Source organism: Chiloscyllium plagiosum, unplaced genomic scaffold (assembly GCF_037043375.1).
Source record: "Chiloscyllium plagiosum isolate Xiang-an unplaced genomic scaffold, Cpla_swu_hap1 HiC_scaffold_3, whole genome shotgun sequence".
In the NCBI taxonomy this organism is placed as follows: domain Eukaryota; kingdom Metazoa; phylum Chordata; class Chondrichthyes; order Orectolobiformes; family Hemiscylliidae; genus Chiloscyllium; species Chiloscyllium plagiosum.
In genome coordinates, this window is record NW_028270141.1 from 72,696,728 (window position 1) to 72,710,156 (window position 13,429).

Consider the following 13,429-nt stretch of genomic DNA (forward strand, 5'->3'; position numbering starts at 1 on the left):
CCTATAAGGGAGAGATTGTGTATTGGCAATCTGGATTTTAGCAGACATTAAGAGCCGATTATTTTCTGTTATTTGCACTATGGACCAGTTTATGTCACTGAACAGCTGGAGTATTAATGTTGAAAAGCAGATTGAAGGATTTATTGTAAAAGCTCCCATTCATATTTGACATTTATCTAGTGTATGCAATAAATGAAGGTAGATTTTGTTGGAGTCATTAATGACTAAAACTTAGATTTAGTGTGTATGTGATAGTTATCCCGAGAAAGGCTTTTAAATCTTAATGAGATTTAACTTTATATTTGCTGCTGCTTTCATGTACTTATTTATCAAAAGCCATGAAATTGCTTTCTGATGTAAGCTGGTTTTAATGTATAGCCAAATATTTACTTTTTTTAAAAAAAAGTCACTTTAACGAATTGAAACTAACATATTCTGAACATGCCAATACAAAATTAGGAAAATTTGCAATCTCAGCAACTTTATTCACTGCTTCTAATGGAAGAAAATAAATAATTAACGTTATGCAATTGAGTTATCGATGATATGGGTCTGGTCCCTCGAAGTCCTGATTTCCATTTTGTTTTAGTTTTGACCTTGAGAACAACTTGTCCCTTTGCATAATTTTACTATTTATTCTTCAATGCAAATCTCATAAAGTGTTAAAGAAAATTATGCACACCAATATAAATGCATCAGTGCCTATCACTCACCCTGGCAATCTGGGAACATTTGTTCTCCAAACTTCAAGTATTGCGATTACTGGACAAGTAGTTACAAATACCCATTATATTTTACTTTTGGCATTAACTGGGGTATTGTGGTCTTCCAAGCAGGTCATCTCTATTTGTAACTTGGGACATGGAATGACTTAAAATGACATCACTTAAACAAAAAGGTTAAATGTAAAGATGAAATTTTCCTTAAATTAATGTCTTGATTTCTTTTTACGATTGTAGACCATAATGAATTTATTTTGTGTAGACTGCTCTTGCCAGTGCAGGAATTATGTGTATCTCAGAAGTATTCATCAAATCATCGATATCTCGCTCAGAGTCTGTGGAAGTTTTAATTTCGAAGTTGTTGTTAAATATCAGGGGTTTTCAAATATTTTTGATTGGTTTTTCCCCTCCTTCCTGTATTAGTGATGCATCCCCCAATGTTGTTGGGTCAGTTATTAATCGCTAAAATACTTCAGTCAAAAAGGTAATCATCATTGAACAGAAATTGGATGACAGATTCATTAAAGTTTAAGGCAAAAGAGAGAAAGTCTTTTGCCTTAAAGACTTTCAGCCTCTGAAAATGTGTAATAACTTTGGAAGAAAAACATGTTATTCATTGAAATTCAAAAAAACCAAAATATTTTCACTTTGAGTCATAGAGATGTACAGCATGGAAACAGACCCTTCGGTCCAACCTGTCCATGCCGACCAGATATTCCAACCCAATCTAATCCCACCTGACAGCACCCGGCCCATATCCCTCCAAACCCTTCCTATGCATATACCCATCCAAATGCCTCTTAAATGTTGCAATTGTACCAGCCTCCACCACATCCTCTGGCAGCTCATTCCATACACGTACCACCCTCTGTGTGAAAAAGTTGCCCCTTAGGTCTCTTTTATATCTTTCCCCTCTCACCCTAAACCTATGCCCTCTAGTTCTGGACTCCCCAACCCCAGAGAAAAGACTTTGTCAATTTATCCTATCTATGCCCCTCATAATTTTGTAAACCTCTATAAGGTCACCCCTCAGCCTCCGACACTCTTGTTAGATGAAAAGCAGCAGTAATGATCCCACAGACAAAAGAAACCATGAACAATATAGAATAATTACTAGCAATTGAGATTCTGTTATTGGGTGCAATTGGGAAATAGATACCAAAATCTATTTGAAATACTGTTGTTTAGGTTCCACTTCAGGTTTATGCTAAAATTCATTTGCATAATCATAAAATAATGTCTGCATTTTTCAGTCAACCTCAAATAAGCAACATCTACCATTCACTGCATTGAGACTCACCTACAGACCCACTGTTGGCTTTGTGACTTGCAGTAATAAAAGCAGCAAATAGTATATCCAACTCTATAAGGAGATGGGTGACCTGGGTGAACAGGTAAAGCACTGTTGTTTTTCCAGACCTGAATAGATTTTACTGTGAAATACCAAGCCTGAACAGGGAAGTGGAAGTTAAAAAAGTTAATTGAATGTGAAGTGATGTATTGCAAGTGAAATAGGGAGGAAAGGAAAGGATGAAGACCCTACAGAAAGGAAAAGTAAAACAAATTTCAATTTCTAAAATCTCTAACAATATTTAAAATTTGATGGAATGACACTCCCCACTATTAGAGAGTTGGAGTTGGAGAGACACCAACTTCACATGAAAGAGTAAAGAAAAAAAACTTTTGTAAGTAAATTTTACACCATTTAAGAATTTACTTGCATTTAAATGGGCAAGTCTTAACATTTTGCAGTATCTTCAATGGGCATCTAGTGCATAAGTGTTCAAATTTTGTTGATTGCATATGTTTAAATATCATATCTCTCAAAGTGCGCATATGAGCAAGTTTCTAGAGGAGAAGGCAATCCAGGTAGAAACTTACACAGTTAAAGCATGAAACTTGGTTATGTGTAGATGGCAGAAGTTGCTATCTGATTAACTCCTATATGACGGTGAGTATCAGTAGCCTCACTTTTATTCCTACTGCAATGTCTAGGCCAAAAGCTCTTGAGAGCCAATGAAATCAGGTAGTGTAATAGAATGTCACTATTCTCGTTCCTTATTTATGTTTAAAAGGCAAGTGTTTCTTGATGTATTGAAGTATGGCATTAACATACAACTGAAAATGAGTTCCCAAAAAAAAACTAATTTTAACATGTATCTCATCCTCTCTTTTTGAGTCATCTGCTTTGAAACCATTGAAAGTGACTTACTGAGCTTTTATCCTGAACTCTGCTCTAAATTTAAAAGCACTAGTTATCATTATTAGTGGGAGGGACAGGAGGGAGGACAGCCCAGTTCTTTGGTGTACGCTTGTCAGTTACCAAATATTCAAATTATTTATGGTGTTAAATAAAATGTACCACCTCTAAGAAAATCAGAATTTAGACAGCTTTTCCACATTAGCACAATTAATGCAATCCAGCATTTCCAAACAAAGGATATAAAAAGTTTTGAGTGCAAGACTTAATTCACAATCTGAATCTTGGAACTGTGTAAAATTCTCAGAGTGAGAAGTAGTTGGGAGTCTAACAGACACTGATTTAAAACTTCTCAATAATTTGTTTTAATTTGACTGATTTCACCTGGATCGCACTGATTTAACTAACAGAAATGAGTGGAAACCGGACACCGAGATATTGATTTTGAATTGACAGGAAAGTATTATTATACTTCATGCTCCTTGATGCACTCTATTTAACATCAGTGAATCTTATTATGGATGATTTCTAATGTAAGCTTTAATTTAATTTGGAAATGTTGTAAATTGAAGTATTTTTGAGTCTAATTTTTTTTGAGAACGTGCAACATTCAAACTGTCAACAAACCACAGTTGTTTAACAAGTGCTTCATGACGCATGGATTAATGTTGCATTGATTCAAATCCATATAAGAACAACTTAATCTTTTTTTAAAAAAACATTTAAAAACAACTAAAATATTTGTAGTTCAAGAGTAGTTTGGTCATTTCATTTGTGATTTTTGAGTTCTGTATGTTTGTTGTATTATGTCAGTCTCAATTTATGTAGGACATGACTGGGTAAGTTGCTAAGTACTGAATTTGATTATTCATTGGTGACTCGTACTTTGACAATCACACTGTTTGGAATTGGAAGATTTTTTAAAATGCTTATTTAGAAAAGGTATTGTTAGTTTCTGCTTGTTCTCCTATTAAAATGTTAGGGTTAAACTTTTGGGTTTCTCCAAACACACTAAACTTATGCTATTAAATCTAAAATCATATTAAAATTAATGCATAGTATCCAAAAGTTAATTGGTAATTCTAGATAAGACTAAAGTCAATTTCAAATGAATTGCTTGAAATGCTGATGTTTAAAGATGGAAGTGGAAAATGTTTAAATTATTTTCATGTTGAGTATTAATATCAAAGCTGTGCATTAAGCATTACTGATTAAATTTCCCTGCCTAGTGCATATTATTCATTGCAAAATATTTTTCAGTTTGGGTAAAGAGGACTTGAATGTTGCACATGACAAAGCTTGAACCCTGAATGGGGTCAGTTTTCAGAGTCATCAGTCAATCCATACTCAATTTTGTATCCAAATCTGTGGGGGTGCACAGTTTTTAAACTCAGAAGATGGGAAGGTTGAGAGAGGACACAAATAAACTTTGTCTTCCTTCTGTGATTCTGTATCAATATGCAATTCTATTATGTCCATAATAATGCCTCTCCTATGAAGTTCATGACTCAGTTTGAGAGCCACTGCTATAAATTAACCTTGATCAATGTAATTAAGGCATCAGAAGAAGGGAACTTGTTCTCTTATGCATGCTATCTCCCTTTGCCTAGCTGCACTGTTAGTGACTCAGCTTACAGCTCCATATATAATCACCGCCCAAACTCCTGCTAGTAAAGATGTTGGCGAAGATCAACTAACAGGTCAGAGGTCAAAAGCTAAACATCCTCTTTCCACCTGAAATTCCCATATCTCCCCTTTTCATTTAGTGCATTCTTGTTTTCTTTCATCAAGCTACTTCTATACAATAGTATGCATGCATTAATTTATTTTGCCTTGGCTATGTGTAGATCACAGAATTCATCTTCCATTTTCATAGCCAAGTGAACTTAAGCTCTGCATGTGTTGTAGTTTTTCAGCAAAGATATGTCTATATGTACTTGAAGATATATTGGGCTTGACCTGTAACAATTTCCACTGCTTCGTTTGATGTCTCTTATCTAGTTAGCCTTTGTGTCTAAAGGTTTCAGTAATACTGTTGCATCCTGCAGACTGAGAACAAAGCAAATTTTACTTTTGCAAAACAAAAAAAATCTTGTTGTGCTTGTTGAATATATGTAGGGTACATATAAGGTAACGATGCATACTGCTCAGAATATCTTAGTGAGCAGTTTAAACTTTATAAGTTAAATTTCCAATGACTGCAACCTAACATTTAAACAATCATCCATTGCCAAGCCAGTCTTACATTGTTTCTTTAAACAAAAACACTTAACGTGTTTGAACTAATCGCCTTCAGATGTTCTCTTCTGCAATGGATACATTTTTAATGTATTTTTGACACATAAACTCAATCATCAAATTGGCTGAATTTCCAGGTAATTTTTGAACAAGTTTGTTCGAAATTTTGTGTTGGAATGTGTAACAGGCATATGCGACATGACACTTCATCACATTAAATGTCTAAACATTTGACAGAGATAAGTGCTTTTAAAATGCAGTGACTGTTGTAATCATAGTTGTAATTTAATCTGTTGGAATGAGCAGAATAGCATAACTGCTTTCAAAAGTGATAAAGCTTTTGATGTGTGTGCTTAAACCTTTCTAATTTGAGCTTTAGATTTTATAATAGGAATTATTTTCGGTGCATTTTTTAAAGAAACAATTTGTAACTATTCCAGAATGTTTTGGTGTATAGGACACTGAAATACTTGAAGTGGAATGATGATTATTAATATCATCATTATTTTTAATAAACTGGCAATGCAGAGTTAATGAAAATATAACACAGCACATTTGATTCATTTCCCTCTACTTGCAAATCATTTGCAATTTTCTTGGTTACAAATTTCAGGCTGTTGAAATCAATTGATGATCGTAGTTATGAGAGGATACTTTTCTCTCAGAACTTAAATTCATGCAGTAAGTAATATCATTTGTATCAGATACAGATCGGATTGTAGAGGAAGTATCGATGAATACGGTGATGTGATATGCTTAGCTGTCTTTGCAATCTGTGAATTAAATTTATGATTTCCCAATTTTTTCAATTAATCTTTTCGTAGTATTATTTCAGTTTAAGTATGCCTATCCAGTTACTAGTGGTGTGCCACAAGGATCTGTTTTGGGACCATTGCTGTTTGTCATTTTTATAAATGACTTGGGTGCAGGCATAAGTGGATGGGTTAGTAGGTTTGCAGATGATACTAAAACCGGTGGAATGGTGGACAGTGTGGAAGAATGTTGCAGGGAGACTTGGATAAACTGCAGAACTGGGCTGAAAGGTGGCAAATGGAGTTCAATGCAGTTAAATGTGAGGTGATTCACTTTGGGAAGAATAACAGGAAGGCAGAATACTGGGTCAATGGAAATATTCTTGGTAGTGTGGATGTGCAGAGGGATCTTGTTGTCCATGTACAGAGATCCCTGAAAGTTGCTATCCAGGTTGATAATGCTGTTAAGAAGGCATACAGTGTGTTAGGCTTTATTAGTGGAGGGACTGAGTTCTGGAACTGTGATGTCATACTGCAACTGTACAAAACACTAGTGCGGCCTCACTTGGAGTACTGTGTGCAATTCAGGTCATCCCATCCTAGGAAGGATTGGGAAAGGTGTAGAGGAGATTTACCAGGATGTTGCTTGGTCTGAAGCGAAGGTCTTAGGAGGAAAGGCTGAGGGACTTGGATCTGTTCTCATTGGAGAGAAGAAGGCTAAGAGGCCATTTAATAGAGACATGAAAGATGATCAGAGGATTAGATAGGATGGACAGTGAAAGTCTTTTTCCTAGGATGATGACATCTGCTTGTATGAGGGGGTATAACTCGAGATTGAGGGGTGATGGATTTAAGACCGATGTTAGAAGCCGGTTCATCACTCAGTGATAAGGACGTGGAATGTCCTGCTTGCCAATGTAGTTAACACAGCCACAGGGCATTTACACAGTTTTTGGATAAGAATATAGATGATGATGGGCTACAGGGTGATAGGCTTAGATTAGTTCACAGGTCGGCATAACATCGAGGGCCGAATGGCTTGTTCTGCGCTATATTGTTCTATATTCTATCTGATGCCAATTTAAATTAGACTTGATGACCCTTCCCTGAGTACTGGATTATGATCTGGCTTGACCCGTTACCAAATCTTTCACCTGGAAACCAGCTGTGATTCTGAAAGATAGAGAGATAAAAAGAAATTAACAGAAGTAGAGTCGAGCAGACCATGAGTGACAACTGGCAGATGCATGAAGTCAGGCAACTTGCAGAAATGAGCCCTCACTACTGAACAAAGGAAAAATGATGGAAGAAGAAGTTAATTAGGGAAAAATAAAATATTAAACTTTTCCTCAAAGTAAATTAACAGCACAGAAATTACAATGAAAAAATTGAAACAAAATTGAGAATCTAATGTAGTCCAGAATCGTCCAACTCTAAACAATATGGCCAGAAGTCATTAACTTCCACAGAAAGACTGTTGAATGTTAGAAAAAGAAAAGGCATTGAATAGAAAAAAAATGCAATAGCGGTAGCTGCAGATGGGGCTTTTACAAAAAAATGACAAAACACTTGAGACAACTCAAAGGTTCGAGGAAAGCCATAGAAAGAGAATTGAGATGTGAGCTTTGTCAAAGATGTGTGTTTCATAGAAGGCAGTGAGGTAGGAGGAAAACTCAGAATTCATTTTAGATCTGGACACACAGCTGCCAATGGTGGGGCAAAAGATATGGAAATGTGCAAAATGTGATGTAGTAAGAAGAGGAGACAGGATATTAAAGATAACAGTGGTAGTGAAGATTAGAATTGGGTACTCTCAAGGCAATGCAAGGATTCAAACATAAGGATGAGTTTATTGGAATTGAAGTGTTGGGAAATGAGGAGTTAGTGTAAGTCAGACTGGATGGTAAATTAGCAGTAGAGGCTTAATGCAATGAATTTAATGGAAAGTACAGAATGGAATACCTGCCAGGACAGCTTCAGAATAATTGAGTGATGAGGTGGAAAAAAGCTTCAGCAGTAGATAAGCGGAGGTAAAAAGACAATTTGAAAGGGATGACAGTGAGCAGGTAATAACGTCCCTTTGCTTTGCAGCAAGTGATCCTGGACCTAGAGTATCACTTGCTTGAAAGCAGTAATACATTGTGTAGCAGGAACTTCTGGCATTGTTTTAGAGATGCAAACAGTCAAAGCATTGAGAGGTATGCAGAAGATGTCTCTCGAGTGTATGTGTATTATTGAAGGCCTAATAATTTCAAAAGTCTCAAATTGTTTTCAACAAAATTTGCTGAAAGCAAAAGGAATAAATGATTGACTTTTGATAATTTAGAAATCGATTAATTTAATTTACAACATCAGGGAGATGATGTGAACCCCAAATATGTTGGGGTCATTCATAGTTTGTTAATTTATAATCACCCGAATTAAGCACAGAAAGAGATAACTGTGTCCATGACTTTCCCTCGTATTTATATGTCACTTTTTTCCATTATTTATTCACTTATTCGTTCCTTTGCAAATGATAGCAGAATTGTGAGGTCAAGAAAATCAGGAAAGACTTGAACAAACTGCTGTTCTTTTCTGTCAAGGAAGTTTGAAGTATAATGTAAAAGAGATCATTTATGTGGGTAAAGCAGTTTGATTGGATAATTATGGCTGTTTCATTTATGAGGTAGTCCAAAATTAGGGTTCATAAATACAAAATAGTAACTAATAAATCCAGTGAGGAATACAGAAATGTTTCTTTATTATGAAATAGTTGAAGTGAATAGTGTACATGCATATATGGGGAAACTTGATAAACTGACGAGATGGAAAGGAATAAGCACATATGCTGTTAGGGTTAGATTAGGGCACAGGGTGAGGTGGGGTGGTGGTGGTGGTGGTGGTGGCGGCGGGCAGGGTGCAACTGTAACATGGTGGTCTATCAGGACTTTGGGACTCAGGACACTAGGAAGTTTCATGTGCTCAGGTTGGAGGCAGGGCTGGTGTCTGGGGTCCTGGGGCTGAGGAACTGGAGGGGGGGGGGGGGGGGCTTGTGCTTGGGTCAAGGCTTTAAGAAGGGCTTAGCCCTCAATTAGGTGAAGTACTGATCACTCAGTAAGGGCCAGGATAAACCAGTTAGATAGTTCTGGTAAAGTGCTTCAAATTCTAACAATTATTAGCATGAAATATAGTGCTCCTATGTTCCCCATACACTTTCCTAGTAGTTATCCTGAATCTCTGCCATATTGACATGACTTGCTTACTGCTGAAAACCTGCAACAAATTACCCCCTTCAAAACTGCTCAATCCTCCAATCCATCTATCTTTTCATTCCGAATATTATTTAGTGTATCTTCTGTATCCTCTATGTACAGTTCTTAGATCTGCATACTGCAGCTAGTAAATGTCTCATGTAATTCAAAACCAGCTCCTTGTTTTTGCATTGAAGGGGTGGAAATTTCCAGGCCTATTTTAAGCTTTTAGGAGGACAGGATGCAGTTTCCAGACAGTGAGTTAAGGTTTTGCTGTTACATTCACAGAATCTTTCAGGCAGGTCGGCCTTCCCAAACTTTGTGATTGCGAACTTGATTTACATTCAGTAGTAGGTCATGAATAATCTCTGACACTTCAATTCACTCGAATTGCATTCATAGGCATAATGTTGTTAGCCAGTAAAGGGGACATCTACTGTCATAAACCCAGCAAACCTGGTGGGACAGAATTCTTCAACCAGTCTGTGATGGGTACAATGTCTTCAGTACTTGGCTCCTTCATAAACAAGCCTCTTCTCTGCGCAAGCACTTAGTGTTAGTGGTGAAGCTTCTCCATGCTGATCAGCTCTTCGGAAGTCTCAGTCATAGCAGCCTGCCTTGTAGTGTTAAAAACTTGCATTGTTAGGGGTCACGCCTGACCAGGTCAACAAGCCCACCCAAGTGAGGCAGCCAGCAACCTGATTGGGCAGGGAGGTGAGGCTTAACTCCGAGCAGGACTCAACTCCAAAGGTCAACTTTCAAAACTGTATCCTTGTCCATATAGGCTTTTAAAGAAGCGCTATCAGATGTATCTATTCTCCGAGTTATGATGAAAGGTCAGGGACCTGATGATACGTATGGTAGCTCCTTTCGTATTTTAAGTATGAATGCTGGCAGTTTGTACGAGGCAATGCAACTCTATAGCCAGTAGTGCTACATTAGTAGCTGTAATAAAGTAAATAAATACATCATTCTTTGTGCATGAACATGGGAGCAGGAGTAGGCCATTTACCCCACAGCTGATCTGTGGCCTGACACCATTTACCTGCCTGAATTCTAAACATCTACCACCATTTATATGTAGAAATGCTCCCTAATATCGCTTCTGAATGATCAATCCCTGATTTTTCAGATGATGCCCCTCGTTCCCTTTATCTGCCCTGTCTTTTCTTGTTAATATTTTTAAGACTTCATTCAGATTATCCCTTAACTATATTTTACTACATACGTTCTACCAGTTCCACACACTCACTAGGCCCTTGGATCTTAATAATTTCAGAGTGACTGTTTGTGTTTTCCTCTGTAAAGTAGTCAATTAATGCCCACTGATAACCAGGCCAGTGAGAAAAGTGACCGCTTTCCTAATTGGGAACCTGGGGAAGTCTGCCTGCTAGGGTAGAGGGTGGGGTGGGGGGATGTGTGCACTTGCCTAATTTGGAGTGCTGATGGGGGGCAGGAGGTGGGTGCTTAAAGCCACTGCTGGCCCTTGCTTGAGACCACCTAACCATACTTACTCAAAAATAACACTTAGTCATACAGGGTTGCAATTTGGCCCATCATATTCACACTGATCTGACCACAATGGGCCTACTTTTCACCTGTTTGTCCCTTGCTTGGGAGGCTTTCGCAATGCAGGTGAGCGTCTTAAAAACTGCTGAGATGTTTTGAGAGTACCTGACTCAACCACACATTCAGACTGACTTTGACTCCGACCATCCTCAGAATGAAAAGAATTTCTGCTCAACTCTTCTCTTAGCCTTCCACCTATTATCTTAAATCTATATCTAGTCCTTTTGTATCCATCCCATTTACGGTCCTTACAATTCTATCCAGCTCTGTCCACTCTCAACCTTTCCGCTGATGGGGTTCTTCATAGCCACACAGCCTGTGGCTCCATTGATGCTGTTCAGTTGCTTGTAGTTGCTGGCCTCTAACTGGTAGATCTGCAAGACGAGCTTCACTGGCAAAGCGGAGATGTCTGCTGGTCACTACTCCAGTGCTTGGTTGGTGCTTTGCCTGGTGGGAGCAATGTGGGGTGGGGTCACTTGGCATTGGAGAAGCCCACTCCTACACTTAGAACAAAGAAATGTTTCACATTTCTCGGGTATTGATGAACTTTCTGGGAAATCCTGAACCATTAACATAGAGGACAACCTGGACCACACTAACATGACTCAATTTTAAGGGGGATTGAATTGATTATTGGGAGAGAAGGGCCTGGAAATAATTTGTAACATGAGGGTCATGATACAGAGGTTGAGTGGCAGGCAAGACACAGAACCAAAGATGTTGGAGTTAGGTAAGAATGTACCAGATTTTGCAATTTGGAATAAAACAACAGTGCTTGCTGCTGATCTCTAAGAAAGGTCTCCTGTGAAGATCAAGCAGCTTTTGTGGCCTAAATCACCTCTATCCTAAGTTGGGTCAAGGGAGTTTCAAAACCAGTTGCTTTGAATCGGTCGTGCTGACAGCAAACCTGTGAATAAAACTGCTGAGTTTTCACATTTAGTTAAGATTTAACAGTCAAATAAATGATTCTTATCATTTTGTAAATCAATGTCACACTAAACATATTGTGAAAAATATGTTGTGTTCTACAAAGAAATTTGACATTCTACAATATTTAATTAGCTTTTCAAGGATAATAGGAGATTTTGACAGTAATTATGAAGTTAGCACACCATTAAAAACTTAGATCAACAGGTTTAACTCTTTCATGGCATTTTACAGAGAGGCTTCCTGTATTAAAATGGAACTTCTCAGATGAGATTGATTGCAGAACCGGGTACCTCAATGGTACACCCTTTAGGAAAGTGCAGAATAACTTATGACAACATTTGTATTTCCTTGAAATTCACAAAACAAAATAAAATTAAGAAGAAGATAAATGAATGTTGAAGATTATACACCACAAGGAGACTTGTGAGATGCTTAAAGGAATTACATTGGGAACTAGAAGCAATAATTGCAGTCAAAGAAATGTGACATCCTTGCTCATCAGGGAAAACACAAAACTATACTTTGGTCTGAGAACTGATAGTAAATCAATAAAAATCAAGTGGAGCGTGTCATTGTTTATTAAATAATAGGGGCTGTTTGCTTATGCTGCAACTGCAGAAAATGTAATTCCCAGAAATGCAATGTCAGTGCCTACAATGTCATAAACAGATATGCTCCAGGCATCTGACAACAACAAAGATGTTGTGATCACCCTATTCTCTGCACGTTGCCTGCAATACGTTGCTTCCTCTCAGTTCCCAATTTCCTTGTCACAATCATCTGCTTCCTGAGTTGTCCACCTCCTGCTACTGTTCCTTTCCTGACTCCCTCCCACTAGTAGATGGCAATGGGAAATCATAGATACTGATGAGGAGAGCGGAGGGAAACCTAAGCAAGTTAAGTCAGAGCAAACAGGAAGTGGTAGAATGGATGACAGCAAGCAATGGGGTAGCAGCTAGCAGGATGTGTTGGTGCAGATAACAGGGAGCAGCAAAGAGATTGGGCAGCAGGTACACAATATTGATGGCAGTACTGCTGGGTGAAGTGGAGTCTTGTTTCTGGTAGGTGGCAGGAGGTATAGTGTAAGTAGTATATTTCAGGATTTGCAAGGAAAGGTATTGCAAGTTTTATTAAAAGACTAATATCTAAGTTGATGTAAGGTGTGATACATATTGAGGGACCATTTACAGGCCACAAAGTAGAATAGGAAATCTTTGGAAAAATTGAATGGGGATATGTAATGATAGAGCAGGATAACACAACAGAGGAGGATTGTTAAATTCAGAAGTATTACTGTTTTGTGATTGTTTGTGGGTCTGTATACAGCAAAGTGAGATACAATCCCGTGCTTGGTTCTTTTTCGTGGATTGGATAAGTTCGTAAACAACCTGTCATGTTTTCTGGAATGACATTATGCTAAAACACACTTGCATTTTTCTGGGGATGGGGCCACCTTTCTAGTATTTAAAGCAAAATAAAAGATTTTGTGATCAGTAGCAAAGTGCCACCTTGCACGGCTGACCTCAAAGGAAACTACCCATATGTGCAAGAACTTGCTGTCAGTTTCACGGTTGTACTGACTGCACATACTGACAGTTTTATCATCATCACATTTGCCCTATAGCTAAACATGGGACAAGTTCAGGAGAAAATTGATGGAAAGATTTGTGGCATTCTACACAAATCTTGAAACCAAATAATTGCACATCATAGTGACCACAAATCTATGCCAATCACGGTCAAATCAGTCAAAAATGGCCTTGAGCGTGCAGTTCACAATGACAT

The 13,429-nt window shown here is 37.8% G+C and overlaps 1 protein-coding gene across 10 annotated transcripts in view; it reads left to right on the top strand.

Annotated features, from left to right (window-relative positions):
- ptprk (protein tyrosine phosphatase receptor type K) overlaps positions 1-13,429 on the top strand; it is a 586,179-nt gene that overhangs the window by 449,577 nt on the left and 123,173 nt on the right. The gene's annotated exons all lie outside the window — the stretch shown is intronic.